This window comes from Dipodomys merriami, unplaced genomic scaffold (genome assembly GCF_024711535.1).
Source record: "Dipodomys merriami isolate MVZ:Mamm:240054 unplaced genomic scaffold, mDipMer1.0.p SCAF_729, whole genome shotgun sequence".
NCBI classification, from domain to species: Eukaryota; Metazoa; Chordata; class Mammalia; order Rodentia; family Heteromyidae; genus Dipodomys; species Dipodomys merriami.
The window spans coordinates 192,717-212,692 of NW_027206323.1; the positions used below are offsets into that span (position 1 = coordinate 192,717).

Sequence of the window (19,976 nt, forward strand, 5' to 3'; positions counted from 1 at the left end):
TATATATAAATTTTTTTCTCTTTTAAAACTTTTATTAATCTTTAATTTTTGCCTCTTCTGAAAAAATAATTGATTTCCAGTAACTTTTTTTTCTCCTCTTATAATTTTTATTTTAGGAATATGTAAATGAGCGTTTTCCTTTCTTTTCTTATCTTCTTTCTCTTTTCCTTTCTTTCATAATTATCTTTTTGTTTTTTGTCTAGCTCTACTGAACTTCTGATATTTTCTTCTCCCTTTCCCATCCTTAAAGTTTTTCACATCTCCTCTATTTCCCTCCCTTTCTCTAAACATATTCACATTCCTCTATAAATAGATGGTCTTTTAATCTCTACAATAACATTAATTTTTACGTTTCTATTTTTTTTCTGGTCTCTTTTCATTCCCCTATCCCTCTCTTCTTTTTCTCTCTCTCTCTACTTGCATCCTACCCAACCCATTTCCTGCATTGTGATTAGGACATAGTTAACTCTCCCTGTGCCTCCCCACACCAATCTATTCCTATTTTTCACCCACATCTCTCCCTAATCCTAATAATTTCTGGTTTTCCAAATTCTTTTCTGCGGTTCGAAGTCCTTCAAAATATAGTTGTTTGATGTTGAATAGATGTATCTGTTGAACTAGATTGTATCTGTAGATTATTGACTGTACAAATGCAAACTTTGGTTGATGGTTGCCTTAAGATAGTGTTGTAGCAAAAAACTGGTGCTATCTTCATCTCAAATGGGCAGAGTAAGCCGGAAAAACAAAAGAAAAATGGCAAATTCGGGTATCTCAATTTCCAATCTTGATAATCAGGGGTCAGATCAGATAATGAACAATCCAGAGGAGAGTTGCCAAATAGCTCTACAAACACTGGTGGCAAACATGATAAATGAGAAGTTTGACAACTTACAAAGGACTCTGTATGAGCGTGATAGGGAGAGAGAGGAGGCATCCCAGAAGTTTATACAGGAATATCATAAGCGTGAGGAAGCTACTCAAAAACTGATACAGGATTTGCGTGAACAACTTGAGAATACGCAAATAGAAAGGGAGGGATGGCGTGAGCAGGCTGAGAACACTCAAAGAGAACTGCAGGAATCCCACAAACGAGAGGAAGCTAAACAAAGAGTAATACAGGAATTGAGAGACCAGGTAGAGAACACACAAAGATCACTAAAGGCATCCATAGAATCCATTAACAAAGAGCTGAAGGAAGTCAGGGAGACCACAAAGGGAATGCTGAATGGAACCCAACAGAAGGAATGGGAGTCCAAAGAAACCATATCCAATCAACTAAGTGATTTGAGGACAAACACTGAACACCAAATTAAGGAAGTAAAAAGATTCATACAAGACCTAAAACAGAGCTTCAACAAAAAACTTGAAGCCATCAAAGCTGAACAATTAGAAGGAAAAGAGATTAAAAACAAAGTAAAGAGTCTTGACAGCAGGTTAGACCATGCAGAAGATCGAATCTCAGGGATTGAAGACAGCCTAGATATTATAGAGAAAGAACATACAACCATCCAAGACAAGTCCAAGAAATATGATAGATCTATCCAACACCTGGAAGACACCATCAGAAGGCCTAATCTAAGGATAATGGGTGTAGAGGAGCACCTAGAAACAGAAGTTAATGGTCTAGGAAATTTGTTTAACAGGATCCTAGCAGAGAACTTCCCAAACATGCAAAAATATAGGCCTATTCAGATACAAGAAGCCTTTAGAACCCCTAATAGACCAGACCAGAATAGGACATCCCACCGTCACATTATAATCCACACAGGATCAACTCAGAACAAGGAAAAGATCTTTAAAGCTGTCAGGGAGAAAAGGGTAATCACCTATAAAGGGAAACCAATTAGAATCACCTCAGATTTCTCAGCAGAGACAATCAAATCAAGAAGAGCCTGGAATGACGTATGCCATGCCTAAAAAAAAACAACTATCAACCAAGAATACTGTACCCAGCTAAACTCTCCTTCATAACTGAAGGAAATTGAAACAATACATCTCCACCAAACCAGCCCTACAAAAGATTCTTAAAGATGTCCTACACATAGAAAACCAACAAGACCACAATAAAAGCCAACAAACTGCACCCAAACTGAGAATCCAAGAACCATAGGAAGAACCCAGTTTTTGCAGCCCCCAAGAAGGTAGATAACATGGCAGGAACTCCCAAATACCTCTCAGTCCTATCTCTTAACGTTAACGGACTGAACTCTCCAATTAAACGACATAGACTGTCTAGTTGGATTAAAAAACAAGACCCTTCTATCTGCTGCCTGCAGGAGTCACATCTTGCCCGTAAAACCAAACATATTTTCAATGTTAAAGGCTGGAACAAAACCTACCAAGCAAACAGCCCTCATAAACAGGCGGGAGTTGCAATCCTAATATCAGATAAAATAGGCTTCAAATTAAAAATCGTGAGAAGAGATAAAGAAGGTCGCTACATACTAATTAAAGGATCTCTCCTTCAGGAGGATATTACAATTCTAAATATCTATTCGCCAAACAATGGAGCACCCAAATTTATCAAAGAAACACTACTTTCCCTCAAATCCCAGATAGATCCAAAGACATTAATTGTTGGGGATTTTAACACACCACTCTCCCCACTAGACAGATCAACTGGGCAAAAACTCAACAGAGAAACCGCAGATCTAAACAGCTGCATAGATCAACTAGACTTAACAGACATTTACCGAACATTTCACCCAGCAGCATCAGAATACACGTTCTTCTCAGCAGCACATGGAACATTTTCTAAAATAGACCACATTCTAGGCCACAAAGCAAACTTGTCTAAATTCAGAAACCTTGAAGTTATACCCTGCATTCTCTCTGACCACAAGGGAATAAAATTAGAACTCAACACCAAAAACCACCAAAGAAAGTCCGGTATCACATGGAGGCTGAACAACACACTGCTGAATCATGAGTGGGTCATGGAAGAGATTAGAAAGGAAATTCAAATGTTCATGCTATTCAACAAAAATGAACACACAAATTACCATATCCTCTGGGACACAGCAAAGGCAGTACTCAGAGGCAAGTTTATAGCTCTGAGCTCCTACATCAACAAATTGGAGAGATCTGAAACTAGCAATTTAATGACAAATCTAAACCTCCTTGAAAAAGAGCAGCAAGATAAACCCCAATCCAGTAGAGGGAAAGAAATAATCAAAATTAAATCAGAATTAAATGAACTAGAATTTAAAAAAACTATAGAAAGAATCAACAAAACAAAGAGTTGGTTCTTTGAAAAACTTAACAAAATTGACAGACCCTTAGCAAATCTTATCAGAAAAAGAAGAGAACACACCCAAATTAATAAACTCAGAGATGAGAATGGAAACATCACCACGGAAACAATCAAGATTCAGAACATTATAAGGGAATACTTCTCAAAACTTTATGCTAATAAGTTCGACAACTTGACAGAAATGGACCTTTTCCTAGCAAATATTGACATGCCAAAACTAAACCAAGATGAGTTAAACTATCTTACCAGGCCCATATCAAGCATTGAAATAGAAACAGCAATAAGAGACCTCCCAGCTAAGAAAAGTCCAGGACCAGATGGTTTTACAGTGGAATTTTACAAGGTCTTCAAAGCAGAGCTCACACCAATACTCCTCCAACTCTTCAATGAAATTGAAAGAGAAAGCTCACTACCGAATACATTCTATGAAGCCATCATAACCCTCATCCCAAAACCAGGCAGGGACTCATCAAAGAAAGAGAACTATAGACCCATTTCTTTGATGAACATTGATGCAAAACTTCTCAACAAAATTTTGGCCAATCGACTTCAACAATTCATCCAAAAAATCATACACCACGATCAAACAGGATTCATTTCAGGGATGCAAAGCTGGTTCAATATATGCAAATCAATTAATATTATTCATCACATCAACAGGAGCAAGAACAAGAACCACATGGTTATCTCAATAGACGCAGAAAAAGCATTCGACAATATCCGACACCCCTTTATGATGAAGGTTCTGGAAAAATTAGGAATCCATGGAACATTCCTCAATACAATAAAGGCTGTATATGACAAACCTACAGCCAGCATTATACTCAATGGTGAAAAACTAAAGCCATTTCCTCTTAACTCAGGAACAAGACAAGGATGCCCACTCTCTCCACTTCTCTTCAATCTAGTATTAGAATGCCTGGCTACAGCAATAAGACAAGATGCAGACATAAAGGGGATCCAAATAGGGAAAGAAGAAATAAAACTCTCCCTCTTTGCAGATGACATGATCTTGTATTTAAAGAATCCCATAGACTCCACTCCCAAATTACTCAAGCTGATTCAAAACTTTGGCAAAGTAGCAGGTTATAAAATTAACCCCCAAAAATCAATGGCTTTTCTGTATGCCAACAATGAGAAAAGTGTGGCTGAAATTAGGAAAGCAACTCCATTTGTAATAGCCCCACAAAAAATAAAATACCTAGGAATTAACTTAACTAAAGTAGTGAAGGACCTCTACGATGAAAACTTTAAAATCTTGAAAAAGGAAATCAACACAGAACTTAAAAAATGGCAAAACCTCCCATGCTCCTGGATTGGCAAGATTAACATCGTGAAAATGGCAATACTTCCCAAGGCTATCTACAAATTCAACGCGATACCTATCAAAATTCCACCCTCATTCTTCAAGGAAATAGAAGAGGCAATCCAAAAATTCATATGGAACAAAAAAAGACCCCGAATAGCAAAAACACTTCTCAACGGAAAGAACACTGCTGGAGGAATATCAATACCAAATTTCAAACTCTACTATAAAGCCATAGTAATCAAAACAGCTTGGTATTGGCATAAGAACAGACCTCAGGACCAATGGAATAGAATTGAAAACCCAGAAATGAACCTACAGACCTATAGCCACCTAATCTTCGATAAGGGAGCTAAAACCATAGAATGGAAGAAAGACAGCTTCTTCAGTAAATGGTGCTGGCAAAATTGGTTAACTACATGTAGAAAACTAAAGCTAGATCCTTATATATCACCCTGCACCAGAATCAACTCCAAATGGATCAAAGACCTTGAACTCAAAGCAGACACTCTGAAAACATTACAGGATGGAATAGGAGAAACCCTAGGTCTCCTTGGCTCAGCCCGAAATTTTCTGAATAGAGACCCGGAAACACAACAAATCAAAGAAAGGTTGAACAAATGGGATTGCATAAGGTTGCAGAGCTTCTGCAGGGCAAATGACATAGCTAGCAAGATCAATAGAAAGCCCACCGATTGGGAGAAGATCTTTACTAGCCATACAACGGACAAGGGTCTCATATCTAAAATATACTTGGGGGGGTTCCGGGAAGATGGCGGAGGAGAAGCTGGAATCTGAACAAGCTCTCGCATAGAAAGTAGGTTTAGAGTTCCAGTGAACAGTCCTAAGCCAGAGAATCACACCAAGTGTACCATCACAGGACAGAGAGTTAGACAAGAGAGGGGAAGCCAAGGAAACGCACCAGCTGCCGCTCCGGCGGCGGGGTCGCCGCGGCGACCACCGCCGCGGGAGTCATACCTGAGACACAGAGAGTCGGGGACGAAGGAGCCAGACGCAGCGGACGAGCGGATTCTACTCAACACCAACAAGAACCGACAAGGAGCGAACATCTTCATCCTGCTGTTTGCAGACCAGAGACGACCCAGGATCCAAGACTCGGCGTGAGTACAAGCCCGACATCCTCACTCCTCAGGGAGCAGAGGAGGGAAGGCCACCCCTCCCCCCCCAGCACCGGTGATCTCCATCTTGGATACCGACACAGCTCGGAGTTGCTGCTAGCTCCAGCTCAGGCCTTGGAATAAAACGAGTCATTTAGCAGGTCACAAGAACTTAACGCCGAAGTGACCTGCCAGACTCAGCTCCATCCAGGGAAAAGTCACCCAGCTCAGGCGCCAGCCATCGGAGTGCCTAGCGTCACTGGGTAACCAGAGCCAGAGGCTGCCCCTCCCTCTAGCAGCCACCACAATCAATTGAAAAACAGAAACCCTGAGAATGGCTCTAGGCTGGGCGCTGTGAGCTCTATCACAAAATAGCCCCAGGGAAAAGCTACTGTTTGTTGAAAGGCCTCAACCCTAACCAGAACCTAGCCTCATAACCACATCCCCCTCTTTTGTGACTCTCAAAGCAGACCACCCTCCCAGAAAACTAACCTGGGAGGGGGATCTCAAAATCTTGGGTAAAGCAGAGCATTTTTCTGCCTCTTCCAACCAACCGACTTAAGAAACCAATCAAGCCACAGGACCTCAAGCTGACCAGAGACTACAACAAGAGACTGGTCGCAGACAAAAGGGAGATACAGGATTCCTCCCACTCCTCCCCCCCCAAAAAAAAAAAAATCAAAAGACTTTTTTTTCTTTTTTTCTTTTTTTTTTTTTTTTTTTTTCTTCTTCTTCTTTTCTTTTTTTGCTTGTTTTTTGTTTTTTGTTACCTTATATATATATATATATATATATATATATATATATATATATATATATATAAATTTTTTCCCTTCTAAAACTTTTATTAATCTTTAATTTTTGCCTCTTCTGAAAAAATAATTGTTTTCCAGTAATTTTTTTTCTCATCTTATAATTTTTATTTTAGGAATACGTGAATGAGAGTTTTCCTTTCTTTTCTTGTCTTCTTTCTCTTTTTCTTTCATTCTTAATTATCTTTTTGTTTTTTATCTAGCTCTACTGAACTTCTGATCTTTTCTTCTCCCTTTCCCATCCTTAAAGCTTTCCACATCTCCTCTATGTCCCTCCCCTTCTCTGAACATATTCACATTCCTCTCTAAATAGACGGTCTTTTAACCTCTATAATAACATTAATTTTTACGTTTCTATTCTTTTTCTGGTCTCTCTTTATTCCCCTTTCCGTCTCTTCTTTTTCTCTCTCTCTCTACTTGCATCCTACCCAACCCATTTCCTGCACTGTGATTAGGACATAGTTAACTCTCCCTGTGCCTCCCCACACCAATCTATTCCTATTTTTTACCCACATCTCTCCCTAATCCTAATAATTTCTGGTTTTCCAAATTCTTTTCTGCGGTTCGAAGTCCTTTAACATATAGTCATTTGATGTTGAATAGATGTATCTGTTGAACTAGATTGTATCTGTAGACTATTGACTGTACAAATGCAAACTTTGGTTGATGGTTGCCTTAAGATAGTGTTCTAGCACAAAACTGGTGCAATCTGTATCTCAAATGGGCCGAGTAAGCCGGAAAAACACAAGAAAAATGGCAAATTCGGGTATCTCAATTCCCAACCTTGATAATCAGGGATTAGAACAGATAAAGAATAATCCAGAGGAGAGTTCCCAAATAGCTCTACAAACACTAATAGCAAACATGATAAATGAGAAGTTTAACAATGTACAAAGGACTCTGTATGAGCGTGATAGGGAGAGAGAGGAGGCATCCCAGAAGTTTATACAGGAACATCATAAGCGTGAGGAAGCTTCTCAAAAACTGATACAGGATTTGCGTGAACAACTTGAGAATACTCAAAGAGAAAGGGAGGAATGGCGTGAACAGGCAGAGAACACTCAAAGAGAACTGCAGGAATCCCACAGAAGGGAGGAAACTAATCAAAGAGTAATTCACGAATTAAGAGACCAGGTAGAGAATACACAAAGATCACTAAAGACATTCATGGAATCCATTAACAAAGAGCTGAAGGAAGTCAGGGAGACCACAAAGGGAATGCTGAATGGAACCCAACAGAAGGAATGGGAGTCCAAAGAAACCATAACCAATCAACTAAGTGATTTGAGAACAAACACTGAACACCAAATTAAGGAAGTAAAGAAATTCATACAAGACCTAAAACGGAGCTTCAACAAAGAACTTGAAGCCATCAAAGCTGACCAATTAGAAGGAAAAGAGATAAAAAACAAAGTAGAGAGTCTTGACAGCAGGTTAGACCATGCAGAAGATCGAATCTCAGGGATTGAAGACAGCCTAGATATTATAGAGAAAGAACATACAACCATCCAAGACAAGTCCAAGAAATATGATAGATCTATCCAACACCTGGAAGACACCATCAGAAGGCCCAATCTAAGGATAATGGGTGTAGAGGAGCACCTAGAAACAGAAGTTAATGGTCTAGGAAATTTGTTTAACAGGATCCTAGCAGAGAACTTCCCAAACATACAAAAAGATAGGCCTATTCAGATACAAGAAGCTTTTAGAACTCCAAATAGACCAGACCAGAATAGGACATCCCACCGTCACATTATAATCCACACAGGATCAACCCAGACCAAGGAAAAGATCCTTAAAGCTGTCAAGGAGAAAAGGTTAATCACCTATAAAGGGAAACCAATTAGAATTACCTCAGATTTCTCACCAGAGACAATCAAAGCAAGAAGAGCCTGGAATGATGTATGCCATGCCCTAAAAACAAACAACTATCAACCAAGAATACTGTACCCAGCTAAACTCTCCTTCATAACTGAAGGCCAAATAAAAACCTTCCATAGCAAAGAAAAATTGAAACAATACATCTCCACCAAACCAGCCCTGCAAAAGATTCTTAAAGATGTCCTACACATAGAAAACCAACAAGAACGCAACAAAGGCCAAGAAACTGCACCCAAACTGAGAATCCAAGAGCCTTAGGAAGAACCCAGTTTTCACAGCCCCCAAGAAGGTGGATAACATGGCAGGAACTCCCAAATACCTCTCAGTCCTATCTCTTAATGTTAACGGACTGAACTCTCCAATTAAGCGACATAGACTGTCTAGTTGGATTAAAAAACAAGACCCTTCTATCTGCTGCCTGCAGGAGTCACATCTTGCCCGTAAAAACAAACATATTTTCAAGGTTAAAGGCTGGAACAAAATCTACCAAGCAAACGGCCCTCATAAACAGGCGGGAGTTGCAATCCTAATATCAGATAAAATAGACTTCAAATTAAAATTCGTGAGAAGAGATAAAGAAGGTCGCTACATACTAATTAAAGGATCTCTCCTTCAGGAGGATATTACAATTCTAAATATCTATCCGCCAAACAATGGAGCACCCAAATTTATCAAAGAAACACTACTTTCCCTCAAATCCCAGATAGATCCAAAGACATTAATCGTTGGGGATTTTAACACACCACTCTCCCCACTAGATAGATCAACTCGGCAAAAACTCAACAGAGAAACCGCAGATCTAAACAGCTGCATAGATCAACTAGACTTAACAGACATTTACCGAACATTTCACCCAGCAGCATCAGAATACACGTTCTTCTCAGCAGCACATGGGACGTTTTCTAAAATAGACCACATTTTAGGCCACAAAGCAAACTTGTCTAAATTCAGAAACATTGAAGTTATACCTTGCATTCTCTCTGACCACAAGGGAATAAAATTAGAACTCAACACCAAAAGCCACCAAAGAAAGTCCGGTATCACATGGAGGCTGAACAACACACTGCTGAATCATGAGTGGGTCATGGAAGAGATTAGAAAGGAAATTCAAATGTTCATGCTATTCAACAAAAATGAACACACAAATTACCAGCTCCTCTGGGACACAGCAAAGGCAGTACTCAGAGGCAAGTTTATAGCTCTGAGCTCCTACATCAACAAATTGGAGAGATCGGAAACTAATAATTTACTGACACATCTAAACCTCCTTGAAAAAGAGCAGCAAGATAAACCCCAATCCAGTAGACGGAAAGAAATAATCAAAATTAAATCAGAATTAAATGAATTAGAATCCAAAAAAACTATAGAAAGAATCAACAAAACAAAGAGTTGGTTCTTCGAAAAACTTAACAAAATTGACAGACCCTTAGCAAACCTTATCAGAAAAAGGAGAGAACACACCCAAATTAATAAACTCAGAGATGAGAATGGAAACATCACCACGGAAACAACCAAGATTCAGAACATTATAAGGGAATACTTCTCAAAACTTTATGCTAATAAGTTTGAGAACTTGACAGAAATGGACCTTTTCCTAGCAAATATTGACATGCCAAAACTAAACCAAGATGAGTTAAACCAGCTTAACAGGCCCATATCAAGCATCGAAATAGAAACAGCAATAAGAGACCTCCCAGCTAAGAAAAGTCCAGGACCAGATGGTTTTACAGCGGAATTTTACAAGGCCTTCAAAGCAGAGCTCACACCAATACTCCTCCAACTCTTCAATGAAATTGAAAGAGAAAGCTCACTACCGAACACATTCTATGAAGCCATCATAACCCTCATCCCAAAACCAGGCAGGGACTCATCAAAGAAAGAGAACTATAGACCCATTTCTTTGATGAACATTGATGCAAAACTTCTCAACAAAATTTTGGCCAATCGACTTCAACAATTCATCCAAAAAATCATACACCATGATCAAACAGGATTCATTTCAGGGATGCAAAGCTGGTTCAATATACGCAAATCAATTAATATTATTCATCACATCAACAGGAGCAAGAATAAGAACCACATGGTTATCTCAATAGATGCAGAAAAAGCATTTGACAAGATCCAACACCCCTTTATGATGAAGGTTCTGGAAAAATTAGGAATCCATGGAACATTCCTCAATATAATAAAGGCTGTATATGACAAACCTACAGCCAGCATTATACTCAATGGTGAAAAACTAAAGCCATTTCCTCTTAACTCAGGAACAAGACAAGGATGCCCACTCTCTCCACTTCTCTTCAATCTAGTATTAGAATGCCTAGCTACAGCAATAAGACAAGATGCAGACATAAAGGGGATCCAAATAGGGAAAGAAGAAATAAAACTCTCCCTCTTTGCAGATGACATGATCTTGTATTTAAAGAATCCCATAGACTCCACTCCCAAATTACTCAAGCTGATTCAAAACTTTGGCAAAGTAGCAGGTTATAAAATTAACCCCCAAAAATCAATGGCTTTTCTATATGCCAACAATGAGAAAAGTGTGGCTGAAATTAGGAAAGCAACTCCATTTGTAATAGCCCCACAAAAAATAAAATACCTAGGAATTAACTTAACCAAAGAAGTGAAGGACCTCTATGATGAAAACTTTAAAATCTTGAAAAAGGAAATCAACACAGAACTTAAAAAATGGCAAAACCTCCCATGCTCCTGGATTGGCAAGATTAACATCGTGAAAATGGCAATACTTCCCAAGGCTATCTACAAATTCAACGCGATACCTATCAAAATTCCACCCTCATTCTTCAAGGAAATAGAGGAGGCAATCCAAAAATTCATATGGAACAATAAAAGACCCCGAATAGCAAAAACGCTCCTCAACGGAAAGAACACTGCTGGAGGAATATCAATACCAAATTTCAAACTCTACTATAAAGCCATAGTAATCAAAACAGCTTGGTATTGGCATAAGAACAGACCTCAGGACCAATGGAATAGAATTGAAAACCCAGAAATGAACCTACAGACCTATAGCCACCTAATCTTCGATAAGGAAGCTAAAACAATAGAATGGAAGAAAGACAGCCTCTTCAGTAAATGGTGCTGGCAAAATTGGTTAACTACATGTAGAAAACTAAAGCTAGATCCTTATATATCACCCTGCACCAGAATCAACTCCAAATGGATCAAAGACCTTGAACTCAAAGCAGACACTCTGAAAACATTACAGGATGGAATAGGAGAAACCCTAGGTCTCCTTGGCTCAGGTCGAAATTTTCTGAATAGAGACCCGGAAGCACAACAAATCAAAGAAAGGTTGGACAAATGGGATTGCATAAGATTGCAGAGCTTCTGCAGGGCAAATGACATAGCTGGCAAGATCAATAGAAAACCCACCGATTGGGAGAAGATCTTTACTAGCCATACAACGGACAAGGGTCTCATATCTAAAATATACTTGGAACTCAAAAAATTAAACCACCCAACAACAAATCCTCAAAGAAACAACTGCCCAATAAATAAGTGGGCGAAAGACTTAAAGAGAAGTTTCTCTGAAGAAGAAAGAAGGATGGCCAATAGACACATGAAGAAATGTTCAACATCCATAGCCATAAAAGAAATGCAAATCAAAACAACATTGAGATATCACCTCACTCCAGTTAGAACAGCAAAAATCAAGAACTCCAATAACAACAGATGCTGGAGGGGATGTGGACAGAAAGGAACCCTACTTCATTGTTGGTGGGAATGTAAACTTGTTCAACCACTTTGGAAAGCAGTATGGAGGTTCCTCAAAAGACTTCACATAGATCTCCCCTATGATCCAGCAATCCCACTTTTGGGCATTTACCCAAATGTTTACAAACAAGACCACACTAAAGCTACCAGCACAACTATGTTTATTGCAGCATTATTTACCATAGCTAAGATATGGAACCAACCCAGATGCCCCTCAGTAGATGAATGGATCAAGAAAATGTGGTATATATACACAATGGAATTCTATGCCTCCATCAGAAAGAATGACATTTCCCCATTTGTTAGGAAATGGAAAGGTTTGGAAAAAATTATATTAAGTGAAGTAAGCCAGGCCCAAAGAAGCATAGGTCCCATGGTTTCCCTTATTTGCAATATCTAGTATAGGTATGAGTCAAGCCGAAAAGGTCAGATAATGTGATGCTAGGAAAATGAACCCTTAAATATGTATTTTAATGTTTTCGTTTCTTTCATGCATGTATTTCTAATGCATTTATAAGATTATTTCTTTGTTGCTTTGTATGTCCCTCCCCCACAGTGTAACCCCCGTTTTCACTATATTTGATGTCAGTATAACATGTGGAGTAGATGGGGACAAACAAGTCGTTTAAGGATTCAGGTGGACCTATTGCAACAATGAGAAGTACAAAATGTCATGTCAAAACCAGCTTTACAATGCCGGTGTGGGGGGGGGGAGGGGGGTATAATTGGGTGGGGGGAGGGGGGTAAAATTGGGTGGGGGGAGGGGGGAGGCGGGGAAGGGAAGTGAAGGGTAAACAAAGGAGGAGGCTGCAATGCTTGGTAAGAAATGTATCCATTATCCTGCCCATGTAATTGTAGCCCCTTTGTACAGTATGTTCTCAAATAAAATAAAATACAATTTAAAAAAAAAATTAAAAAAAAAATAAAATAAAATATACTTGGAACTCAAAAAATTAAACCCCCCAACAACAAATCCTCAAAGAATCAACTGCCCAATAAATAAGTGGGCGAAAGACTTAAAGAGAAGCTTCTCTGAAGAAGAAAGAAGGATGGCCAATAGACACATGAAGAAATGTTCAACATCCCTAGCCATAAAAGAAATGCAAATCAAAACAACATTGAGATATCACCTCACTCCAGTTAGAACGGCAAAAATCAAGAACTCTAACAACAACAGATGCTGGAGGGGCTGTGGACAGAAAGGAACCTTACTTCATTGTTGGTGGGAATGTAAACTTTTTCAACCACTTTGGAAAGCAGTATGGAGGTTCCTCAAAAGACTTCACATAGATCTCCCCTATGATCCAACAATCGTACTTTTGGGCATTTACCCAAATGTATACAAACAAGACCACACTAAAGCTACCAGCACAACTATGTTTATTGCAGCATTATTTACCATAGCTAAGATATGGAACCAACCCAGAAGCCCCTCAGTAGATGAATGGATCAAGAAAATGTGGTATATATACACAATGGAATTCTATGCCTCCATCAGAAAGAATGGCATTTCCCCATTTGTTAGGAAATGGAAAGGCTTGGAAAAAATTATATTAAGTGAAGTAAGCCAGGCCCGAAGAAACATAGGTCCCATGGTTTCCCTTATTTGCAATATCTAGTATAGGTATGAGTCAAGCGGAAAAGGTCAGATAATGTGATGTTAGGAAAACGAACCCTTAAATATGTATTTTAATGTTTCCGTTTCTTTCATGCATGTGTTTCTATCGCATTTATAAGATTATTTCTTTGTTGCTTTGTATGTCCCTCCCCCACAGTGTAACCCCCGCTTTCACTTTATTTGATGTCAGTATAACATGTGGAGGAGATGGGGACAAACAAGTCGTTTAAGGATTCAGGTGGACCTGTTGCAACAAGGAGAATTACAAAATGTCATGTCAAAGCAAGCTTTACAATGTCGGTGTTGGGGGGGCGGGATGTATGATTGGGTGGGGGGGAGGGGGGAGGCTGAGAAGGGAGGTGAAGGGTAAACAAAGGAGGAGGCTGCAATGCTTGGTAAGAAATGTATGCAAATGTAATTGTAACCCCTCTGTACAGTATGTTCTCAAATAAAATAAAATAAAATTAAAAAAAATAAATATGTCCTCATTTTCCATTTTGTTACATTAATGACTCATGAGCTATGGGATCCTTACATTAGCATCCTCTTCCATCTGTGTAGGTGTATTTAGTATCAGGAAGTGTTCATAGGGAAATAGAGAAAGACAGATTTTTAGAGAGCAAGGGAAATCAGGTATGAAAGAACAGCATAGAAGGAGATACATTTATCACACAGAGATTAAGAACTAGCCTAAGAGATTGAGATTGCTAAAGACAATGAAGAATAAGCCTAGTTGATAACTAGTTCTTCAATAACCAAAAATGGTTTCCTGGAATGGTTTCTGCTATACCTTAGTTACTATCATTTATTCCTTCCATCTGGAGTTCCTCTTTCTCTTCTGTCACAACTCTTAATTAGCCTTTGCTTTTTGGTGCCATGACCGGCCAAAAAGTTTTCCAAATCTCACTTAGACTACCCTTCTCATTGTGATTAGCAGTGACCACTCAAAAGTCTGGAATCCTTGAATTTCCAGAATTAATCTTCACCTGACATCTAAGCACATTCCTGGTATTAATTTCCATTACCTAATGAACAAAACTTCTTTTTTTATAACACAGTATCCTAATATAGGTAAAATACATGAATTAGGGACTATTGTCAGGAATCAGTATGGAAAGAGCAATTATATATTCCAAGTATGGGCTCTTTATTTTGCATTTATTAACTAAATGTTGTTGTTGTTGTTATTGTTGTTTTGCTAGGACTGGGGCTTAAACTCAGGGATAGGGAATTATTCCTCAGGTTTTTTTTCTCTCAAGGCTAACACTGTACCACTTGAGGCACGGCATCACTTACAGTGTTTCTTTTTCTGTTTATGTGGTACTGAGGAATTGAACCCAGGGTTTCATGCATGCTAGGCAATCAGTGTACCATGAAGCCACATTCCCAGAGCCCTAAATTACTTTCTTAAGATGGTATTACATTTTCATTCCATAAATTTGTATCATAATTTTGGCCAGAAATTTTTGCCAGAAAAGGACGTAGAACACAATACTAATTCCAATAAGGCTAGATGGAAAATAAATAACCTTATGGTCTAGCCAGTGCACAGAGGGGCTTACCTCATGAAGCTGATATAACAGACTGAGCGAGAGAGCTCCTAACCCACAGCCCACCTCCAGAATGAGAAGGCCACCTTGGTTCCAGCAACATGGGGACGCTGGACCACCTCCTCCAGCACCCATTCAATAAGTTCCTCTGTGTGTGTGTGTGTGTGTGTGTGTGTGTGTGTGTGAGAGAGAGAGAGAGAGAGAGAGAGAGAGAGAGAGAGAGACAGAGACAGAGACAGAGAGAGAGACAGAGAGAGAGACAGAGAGAGAGACAGAGAAATACAGAAACAAAGACACACAGAGAGAGAAAGAGAGAGAGAGAGAGAGAGAGAGAGAGAGAGAGAGAGAGAGAGAGAGAGAGAGAGAGAGAGAGAGAGAGAGAGAGAGAGAGAGAGAGAGAGAGAGAGAGGGTCAGAATTACACTTAAGCCAGGTGCCGATGGCTCAGGACTATAACCCTAACTACACAGGAGGCTGAGATATGAGGATCATGGTTCATAGCCAGCCCGGACAGGAACATCTGTGAAACTCTTATCTCCAAAGAACCACCAGAAAACCAAAAGTGGTGTTGTGACTCAAGTGGTAGAATGCTAGCCTTGAGCTGAGGAGCTCTGGGACAGCGCCCAGGCCCAGAGTTCAAGCCCCACGACTGACAAGAAGTGGACTTCGCACCACAAGACGTGGACTGAATAGCACCCACTGTCCTAGGGAGCATGGCAGAGAAGTTAGGCTGAGCTTCCTGTTAGCAGGATGTCATGAGTAGGTCACCCGTATTCTCCATGCCTCGTTTTCCCCAGGGGCAAAATTGAATACAGTAAAGGATCCCCTTCCTCAGGTGGGTAGGGTAATGAAGAAAGACAGCCATGTTTTGTTTCATAATCCCACACCTGTTGCACGATAAATAACAGACCCCATCATAGCCCTTTCCAGGTAACTTTCTGTCATATGCTCACAGAATTCCTGAGAACCGTATCTGACAGCAGCTCCCTCTGTGCCTGGCCCTGCTCCAGAGAGCCCTCTGTATTAATCCCTTGTTTCCTGACAACTGTCCCATGAGGAGATTGAGGGCCTATGTTCGAGGCCCAACCCAGAGCTTCACCTGTGGTCATGAATTGGCTGCCATGGACTGAGTTAGGGACAATCCATATAAACCAATGACTGAGCATGGCTCCACATGTCTACCATCCCAACTACAGGGGACCAGGCCTGGTGGCGCATGCCTGCCACAGATAGGAGGACCTCCATCCAGCCCAGCCTGAGCACATATTAAGTCTCCATCTCGGAAATGCCCAAGACAGAAAAGCTTGGCTCTCATGGTAGAAGACATGACTGGCAAGCCTAAGGCCTTGAGGTCAAACTCTAATATACCAGAAAGAACCAGAGGCCCAGTGCCAGAGCTCATGCCTATAATCCTACTAATCAGGAGGCTTAGATCTGAAGATCACAGCTGAAGACTTAAAATAGGGTTGGCCTCTCCCATCAGACATCCTGATGAGAAGACCTAGAGTCTGACCTACTCTGTTGCTCTACATACTAGCAGGGCTCATATCCTTACTAAGTACTGGCCATGATCTTTGTCCCCCTGGCAAGCCACCAACCAGGCCCAAGGGAGTACACAGCTCCAGGCCACAGAGATCCCTTGTTCTTGTAATTAAACAGTGCTGAGTCCCCTTCAAGCGTCTCACCCTTCCAGGCACCCAGAACTCACCTGCAAAGCCCATGCACTCCCCAAAAATAGCAGGTAGAAGTTAACAAAGCATCCAGCCTCCTTGTTACACCCCACTTCTACACACATACACACACACACACACACACACACACATCCATCCAGACCGATGACAGAAGACTCGTCCATGCAGCACCTGCAATTTACCAACTGATCACTCACCTGAGCACAGTCAGTCTATACAAGGAGAAAGATGATCTCTCTCTGTCTTTCTCTGTGTCTTTCTCTCTGTGTCTCTGTGTCTCTCTGTCTCTCCTTCTCTCTCTGTCTCTGTCTCTGTGTCTCTGTTTTTTCTTTCTTTCTGTCACACACACACAAACACACACACACACACACACACACACACACACACACACACACACACACACACACACACACACACAGACTCAGAGCAGTGCCTCTCCTGAGTTTGTTGGAGACCAGATGGACCAGGAGTACCAGCAGAAGATGGCAGAGCTGGGAAATGTGATCACTCCATAAGAACTGTTGCCAGCTGGAGGAGGGGAAGACAGGCTGGGTGTATGTGTGGGGGGAGGGTACTGCTCCCAGATATTCACCTTTTGCTATGACCCCCCAGCAACCTCACCTCCCTACCGGGCTTTTCTGAGACCCTCTTCAGGTGAAAGGGTGACTGAGCACAGAAGACAAGGGCTCACACAGCAAGCGGGGCCTATCTTCTGCATTCAACACCCCCACCCCCAGAAAATAGGAAAAGACTCCAGAAGGCAGGTGTGGACATGCTTCTCCCCAACTCAGACTAAAGCCCACCAGGTTCCCACCGGGGAGAGAAAGGGTGCAGATGTGCTGCTGTGTGGCTCCCACAGCTCCAGGCCAGGAGCTCTGTAGTGCCCACTCCTCATTCAACCCTGTATCTCCCTGTTTCCTGGGACACTGGCCACTAGCGATGGGGGTGGGATCGTCGGGCCAACACACACCTTCACCCCTGGGGTGCATTTGTGGCAGAGTCCTGGCTGGACTGTTGGACATGGGGGAGGCGCAGGTATAGGTCTGTGGGGGGGGAATGGGGTCGCAGGGTGAGGTCCTGTGAGGCAGCCACTCACATGTGCTGCTAGGAGAAGCTGTTGGTGGCTGCCCCAGGTGGGGCGAGCAATGATGGCAGAGCCTTGGTGGACACTCAGGCCTGGAGCAGAGAAGAGGGGGGTCAGGACCAGGTCAGGGCTGCAAACCGGGTGGTGATGCACCATTACCTGAGGACTCCAAGAGGCACCTCATGTCCGAGCCAGCAGCACCAGGTTTGAAACGCTGCTCCAGAGGGAAAGAGGGGAGGGGGCTGGGGCCCGGCCAAGCATGTGGTGGGGCTGAGCAAGGCCTCTCCTCCTAGGCCTCGAGTCTCTTGATCACCACTCAGCCACCTCTACCTTCTTCAACTGTTGCTAGTGGTGTCAACCAGCAGAGAGTATCCAGGTGCTACCAGGCAACATGGAATGTGGGCGTGCCCACCATTCTTGTATCCCGTTGGTCAAAAAGAACCATTCCGGAATAGGGGTGTGGCCGGAATCCTGTGATGCAGGCAAATGGATGGAGTCAAGATAACAGCAGCTCCTTTCCCAGGAAACTCTGTCCAATCCAGTTGGGGAAAAGAGGATGATCTGCTTTAGCCAGATGGCTGCACAGATTGTTGTGTATGTCTGTATGTTGCCAGTCCCGGTCCTTGAACTCAGGATCTGGACACAGTCCATGAGCTGCTTTTGCTCAAGGCTAGCCCTCTACCACTGGAGCCATACGGCTCTACTTCTGGCTTTGTTGGCACTTGTAATTGGACAGGGGTCTCAACGACTTTCCTGCCTAGGATGACTTTGACCATGATCCTCCTATCACAGCCTTGTAAGTATCAAGGAGTACTGCTGAGAGCCACTGGAGCCTGACTAATCATTGGTCTTTCTGATGTTCTTGGACAGACCGTTGAGTTCCCTACCGTCGGGTTGAAGAGGTGGGAGCTGTAGCCCACAGTTTGAATCCAACTTCCAAATGGCAGGAGATCCTAAGAAACTCATTCCTATTCATATGATTACCAATGGAATGTGATGTATGTCATGATTAAATGGGCAGTTCTTGAATGATTCTAGGGTAAAATTACACACAATTATATTATAGAACACTGATCAATTTTAATTAATACTTTATGATGCATTTAAACTATTACATTCATTAAATGGAGGCATAATGGAATACCTAAGAACTGGGCGTCACATAGCATAAAGGTGCCATTTTTTCTGCCAGGCCTGGGATTTGAACTCATGGTCTGGGTAACACTGTTGCACAGTGTGGAAAGGGGAAACTTGCCTCCTTGAAGTCAAGAAATTCAAGTCTGTTCCTTAGGCCTGAAATTTGTGTATATGTTAAATATATGATTTATCTTTATATACATATGTTGACTACATATTGCGTTCAGTGTAGTTATTCACCTTACTTTTTGTTTTATTCATGTCTTGACTGTTTATTTTATTGCCTATTATGAGACATAGAAGAGTGATTACATTGATTACATAGGATATAGGTCTGCATATGTTTTTCACTTCATACCTGACATCCAGGACTTTCACAGAAAAGGAAAACCTGTGTCACCATCAGCTTCTTACTCCACAATTCATTTTTGGGAGTGCTGGCATCTGAATTCACAGCCTGCAAGGCCAAGTTCAGGGATGGGTGAGTGTCTGCATGCCATTCTGGGGCAAAATGAGCTGACACACAGTTCCCAGCACCTGAGATCGAGCCCCAGGTGTTGACAAAACAAGAACAGATTGACACGCAGATGGTAGTATGCTAATAAATATATATCTTTATAGAGTGCTAGAGATGTCTATCTATTATACTGTTATATAGACTACATTCCTACCAATTCTTAGGTATTTATTATGCCTCCATGTAATTAATGTGATTGTTTTCATCCTTAACAAACTAATAAGTAAATCAATCAGTGTCCTGAAATTATCGCATTCCTGTAAGTAATA

General features: G+C 41.2%; 1 long non-coding RNA gene across 1 annotated transcript in view; it reads right to left on the reverse strand.

Annotated features, from left to right (window-relative positions):
• Nucleotides 1-18,384, reverse strand: part of LOC138818280 (uncharacterized) — a 91,527-nt gene extending 73,143 nt beyond the window's left edge. Inside the window, exon 1 of the long non-coding RNA XR_011369034.1 lies at nt 18,213-18,384. This is a non-coding gene — a long non-coding RNA (uncharacterized lncRNA). The remainder of the gene's footprint in view (nt 1-18,212) is intronic.
• Between the last annotated feature and the right edge of the window lie 1,592 nt (nt 18,385-19,976).